The 5,989-nt window shown below is 35.7% G+C and overlaps 1 long non-coding RNA gene across 1 annotated transcript; it reads right to left on the bottom strand.

Annotated features, from left to right (window-relative positions):
* Window positions 1-1,237: 1,237 nt before the first annotated feature.
* Window positions 1,238-4,860, bottom strand: LOC141362123 (uncharacterized). The gene is made up of 5 exons (XR_012368106.1): window positions 4,561-4,860; window positions 2,381-2,437; window positions 2,179-2,241; window positions 1,898-1,959; window positions 1,238-1,737 (listed from the first exon to the last, which is right to left on the bottom strand). It is a non-coding gene; the product is annotated as an uncharacterized lncRNA (long non-coding RNA).
* Between the last annotated feature and the right edge of the window lie 1,129 nt (window positions 4,861-5,989).

The raw sequence follows: 5,989 nt of genomic DNA, 5'->3' as shown, positions 1-5,989 counted from the left end.
GTACTTTCCGGACTCTAAGCCGCACCGGAGTATAAGCCACGTCATTAAGACGAAATAACATTTATAAGTCACAGTGGACTATACGTTGCGTTTATTTAGAAAATTATTTCACAAAATCCAAGCCGAAGAACAGACATTTAATCTGGAAATGCAAGTTATTTGACTAAACAACAGCAGACAGAACAGCAGGCTGAATAGATGTCTGTACGTTAAAGTAATATTATCAGTTATTTAAACGATAAACCATAGCACACAGAACTTACCTAGAAGGATGAATAGGCTAAATTAACCGAACAAGCAAACTAGCATGAAGTTTGCAGACTCGTCATTCAACATTACTGAATCCATTGAATTACATAAATACAGAAGCAGCATATAGCGGACTTTCGCAGCTGTATTCAGTAATGTTGTCTCTTTCCTCATAAATGTCAAAAATAATTCATGCTGACTTACAAGGCGCAACTGACTATAAGACGCAGCACCAGCCAAGTTATGAAAAAACGCGGCTTATGGACCAAAAAATACAGTACAATGTTTTCACAATTTTTGCATAACACACAATCTGTACATATTTTTAATACAAGATACACTGTCAAAAATAAAGGTACAAAGCTGTCACTGGGGCAGTACCCTTTAAAAAAGGTCCTAATATGTACCATTTAGGTACAAATATGTACCTTTAAAGGTACATTTTGGCAGTTCAAATTACTAATATGTACTCTTTGGGTACAAAGGTGTACCTTTTTGAAAGGGTACTGCCCCAGTGACAACTTTTGTACCTTTATTTCTGAGAGTGTACAAGGCATATGGGATTTCTAATGGTATGCCAACTTTGTGCTTTACACAGTGGGTTTTTTAAATCTATGACTACACTGTTAACGATTTCCCTGTATTTTTACAGTACGGTACTGGCAGCACGGTTGCCAGTAAGTTACTGTATTTTGGTTTTACAGTACTGTACTGTATTACCATTTTACAGTACACAAACTAGTACTGTATAGTTACAAAGCAGTACTGTACTGTAATTTTACAATATTTTATTACAGTAGTCTATTTCTACAGTAATTTACTGTAATGTCTATATTGACCCAATAAATAATATTTATTACTTATTACAGTTAATACAATAATATTATATATAATAGCTAGATATTTAGGTTTAAATCTAAAGTTATTGATATGGTAAAAATGCTATCCTTGACATGACATTATGAATTAAAAGGCAATCCAAGCAATGTTTGTATCAAAAATTTTATTTAAAAAAAAACCTTTAATAGAAACAAACCATATTTAAAACAAGATTTTAAACAATAATAAACATATACAAGTTAAATAAAATAAAATCAACAAGTATAAATAAGTTTGGAGACCCCTGCTGTAACATTTAACTCTGACAAATAGAGCACTCGTCCATAGTTTGAAGTTATCAGTTTAAAGTCCATCATCGACTAAAAGGTAACATTTCACTGTGGTAAAAAGAACACTGGCCCATAGTTTTAAATATTCTATTTGAATTTATTGAACACTAAAAATAAATGCATTAAACTGTGGCAGACAGACCCCACTGGCCTTTAGTTTGAAGTCGTCCATTCGAACTCCATCAGGGACTGCATGAAGCTGTTCACATGGGGGTTAATGGTCACAGCTTTTCTCTGCACCAAGTTCCTTGTCTTTTTGCTTGCTCCTTGTCTGGATGTGCACTTTTTCCCATCTTTGGAATTAATTCGGTCCAGAAACCTGTTAGAAACATCATAAACATTAAGTCAACAAATACAAGATAGAAAAAGATTCTTAAAAAACTAAACTCAGCCTCAGAATTTACTCCTATTCTGAAACCTTTTGCTCTTATTCTACTGTTCCACACCTAATTACATTAAAATACAGACGATTTACTTACCTCTAAACAAACTCTTTCCTCAATGGACAGCATCCACCTGGATCCTGTCATGATTGAATGTCCTGAACAGAAAGTACAATTGTTACTGATTTTGACTTTTTCTTAATTAAATTATTAATTATTAAATTATTATTATAACCAAAGTCTGCATATGTCTCTTTGTATATTTCTACATGGCAAACAAAGAAAAATTGTGTACATGTTGTGTGTGGTCGTGTTACAGTGTTGTGTGTGGGAATTGTGTATGATGGGTATTTAAAGAAGCTGTAGTGGTAACTTACCGAACATAATGAGCTTGGGTGTGTCTGGTATCACCCGTTGTGCCTTCACATCTGCCTTAACTCCTGAAAAGTGCAAGGACACTCAGGTAAACTACAAATAAAAAGTGAGCCACATTCCTGTGTACTTTTACATGTGACGTGAAAGCATGTAACGTTGCGATCGAAAAAATACATGACTTGTAACTGTACATCATGTACTTGCCTGGTTCCTTTAAAGATGATCCATCTTAACCAATCCAGCTTACAAGCAATGGTAAGACTGTAAAAAATACAAATGTTACAAAATATGTTAGCCATAGTAGACATTGTGTAGGAAATGGTAAAAGAAAATTTAGTAACACTTTACTATAAGAGTTTATTCCTTAACATTTGGTAATGCCTTAGCTAATATAAGAATGAACAATATATTTTACAACATTAATAAGTAAGGGATAATGTAGAGGCAGCCGGTAGTTATTGGGAAATAAGCCCCTTCAGTGTGATACAAGACCCTCCGCTTCGCGTCGGGTCCTGATCACACTGTCGGGGCTTATTTCCCAATAACTATCCCGCTTATTACACGGCTACTTGCCACATAAGAAAAAAAACTGGACATGAATATGAATTTGAAACATTTTATTGGCATATTTGTTTTAAATTAACATTTTTATCCTTCCGCGAAACTTTGCACAGATGCATAAAATGATCGTAATACCTTATAAAGATCCTCTGCTTCATACTTGTCTCCATTTTTTCTCTTTGAGAAGTTTTAATGCCCATTCTGTATTTTTTTGTGTGTTGGCTTCGTAGCTGTCATGCTCTATTTTGTCAAGTTCAGTCTCAGTAAGCTGTCTGTCTCTTGTCGTGGTTGTCGAGTGTTTGTCACAAGATGGCGCCACACAGACAGTAATCTTTATTGATCTTTATTGGCGCGGAGCGATATTACTCGTGCAAGTAGTCCGGCTATGCGTTATTATTTTGGAGCGGTTATTATTCGAAAAGAACGAACCTGCAAATGTCTCAACTGACCAATCAGAATCAAGCATTCCAGAGAGCCGTGTAATAATATTTGATAATGTTCATTGTGCATTAACTAATGTAAACAGAGACTAAGTGATTGATTTAAAAATGTATTAAGTGTTTAAATCTAATATCATGCTATGCTAACAAATAAAACCTTACTGTCTTAAGTCAGTTGTAAAACAAATATTTATATATACACATGTTAAATTATATATAAATAACTAAATAAGTCAAATATCAACTTTTGTCAAAGGTTTTTATTATTATTCTATAACATCTTGTCTAGAGAAAATCTCTGAATGTCTCGTTTAGTGCAGAAAATAGCGATTTATAGTGACAAGGTAAAAAGTCTGCCTCTTTAATGTTTAACCCGGACCGGCTGCGGTGTAACACTATTTCACGCAAAGTTTTTTCTTAACAAAGTTAGCTGCTCACTTTAAAGATAAACACGATCGCCTAAATCTGAGCAATCCTGGTGATGCCAGTGTCCTACACGATGTTATAATGGACTATTTTACATACAGAGATGAAGGATCAGATGACAGAGACGAGAAGACAAAGGTACGTAAATGCGGAGCCCATTCTCCTTTCGTGCATTGATTTGAGGTGTTTTGGAAACTTATATATACTGCATGTAATGCATCTGAAGTGGTGGAAACAATGTGCCATAAAAATTTACATCTTACTGGGCGTGTAAAACGCTTTAAAGAAGATATTCTCTGCTTTTGCTGATATACCGTAATATAATAACAACAATAAGCGCGGCAATCGCTTTCAATCATCTGATATTAAGATGAGCCCAGGTCTGAATGATATTTGAAGTTAAAACTGCGATGAGTGCGATGCATGTATAGTTTAAATATGAGGTTTCACTTCAGTGGAGGAGTTCGGTACTACAGTATGCTGCTGTGTACTGTTTGTTTACAACAACGTAAAGTCCTGTCTGTTTACAACCACGAGCCAGCCTTGCTAAACAGTCGAACTTAATACCTCTCTCTGCCGCTAACTGAGCAGATGAAACGGCGAGATAAATGACCATATGCTAGGACCGCAAGACCGCGCTCGCGGGTTGACATTGTCCATTTCGTAAAAAATAGTTTCATTGTCACACACACTTTCAACAAAATATATAAACTCACCCTCATCATTTAGTTAAAACAACCCTATATTCATTAATTAAGATGTGTAAAGCGAGTTTAAGCAGCGGTAGACATAACATTATGCGTAACGTAAGATTACTTTCTGAGGGAGATTGAAACTTTGTTGGTGACCGTTTTTCTCTCTCATTGCATGTTTAAACCAATATTGTGACAAACTATTGACAAAATTCTTAAACTAAAAAATTAAGTTTTCATGAAACAGAAAATATTCGAAACTTACCGAACTGCCAGAAATCAATCCCCCTCCTTCAGTTGCAGGAGTTGTGCTCTCCTTCCCTCTGTGTGATTTTACGTTGGCGCACTTTCTCTGATTATTGCAAGTACACCCGGCACATTACAGCAATGGCTACAGCAAGGTTACATCTAGACCAAAATATACTGTAAAATTTTCCCGCTCAAACAAATTTACCCAGAATGCATTATGAACTGCAGTACTTTACTGTAATGTACACATACAGTATAGTACTGTGGATTTTTACAGTAATGTACTGCTAAATCTACAGCGACATCTAACAGTGTAGGGTTGCTATCACTTGGTGGTCATATGAACATCATTAAATGACCAATTAGATAATTTATATGCATTTTTACAATATTTTTATTATAATATTCACAAGAACAGAACATTGTTGTCCTATCCATGCACTATTTTTGTTGTTGCTTTCTCTCTGTTTGACAGTGAGGTGATAAACAACAACCTCCCCAAAATCCACCAAGAACATTCATTTCAGCCTATTACAGTTACAACCATACACAGCCGTCCACAATGGCTGAAGGATGTGGGTAGCAGCCGTGTCAAATCATAGCAATAAATATGATTTCGTTTCACTTAAATTATTTTCTATGAAATTTGCGTATATTTTATTCATAGACAGTTATTCCTAGAGATTCTTCTTAGAAATCAGGTCACACATTAGTGCACCCCATTAGCATAAAAATTATTGTTATTTTTATAATAACTAATTATTTCCACACCAACAGCTCCTAAAATGAATTGCAATGAGTACACAAACAATGGCAGCAAATGAGATGGAGAACTTTGGTGGCAAGTGGGGGATTGGAGAGGGTGGTGTACCAATTACTGTCCACAGTAAATAAATATTTCTTGCTAAGTTTTGCTCTGTGCACAAAATGCCTCATAATACCCAGGAGTCTGCAACAGTGTATGCGTGACAAATTTTGAGCTAATAAGTTTGCTTATTTCTGCCGCTCATAATGAGACCCATTGGTCATGGGAATTTAAACAGTTCTCTAGTCTAGATTTGGTTTGGCTTGACTGAGTTATGGCTGAGAAACGTGTAGTTCACTTTGATTAGCACGGATGATGAAGTTTCGCATACTAATGCCAATGAGGGCTCTGTTTCTTGTACCCGGGCTATCCTATGGGCTTAGCTGGGCAGTTCAAGAAGAATGGAGGAAAGAAATTGATTACAGTGTTTCATCAGGGGGGCTTGGAGGTGGAAGAAAATTACTACATCTATTATGTGGCAACAAGAAAAACTAGGAGAGCCAAATGTTTAATTGCCAAGCAACTTTGCAAGACTGGGCTGTTAAAGTAATGACCAGAAAAATCCTTATCCTTTTAGGGATAGAAATCCTTGAAGGCCATTTCATTAGAAAACAGCTTTTGTCTGCCCCTTGGCCCTCTG

Source organism: Misgurnus anguillicaudatus, chromosome 25 (genome assembly GCF_027580225.2).
Source record: "Misgurnus anguillicaudatus chromosome 25, ASM2758022v2, whole genome shotgun sequence".
Classification (NCBI taxonomy): domain Eukaryota; kingdom Metazoa; phylum Chordata; class Actinopteri; order Cypriniformes; family Cobitidae; genus Misgurnus; species Misgurnus anguillicaudatus.
This window is presented reverse-complemented; position numbering and strand designations above follow the sequence as displayed.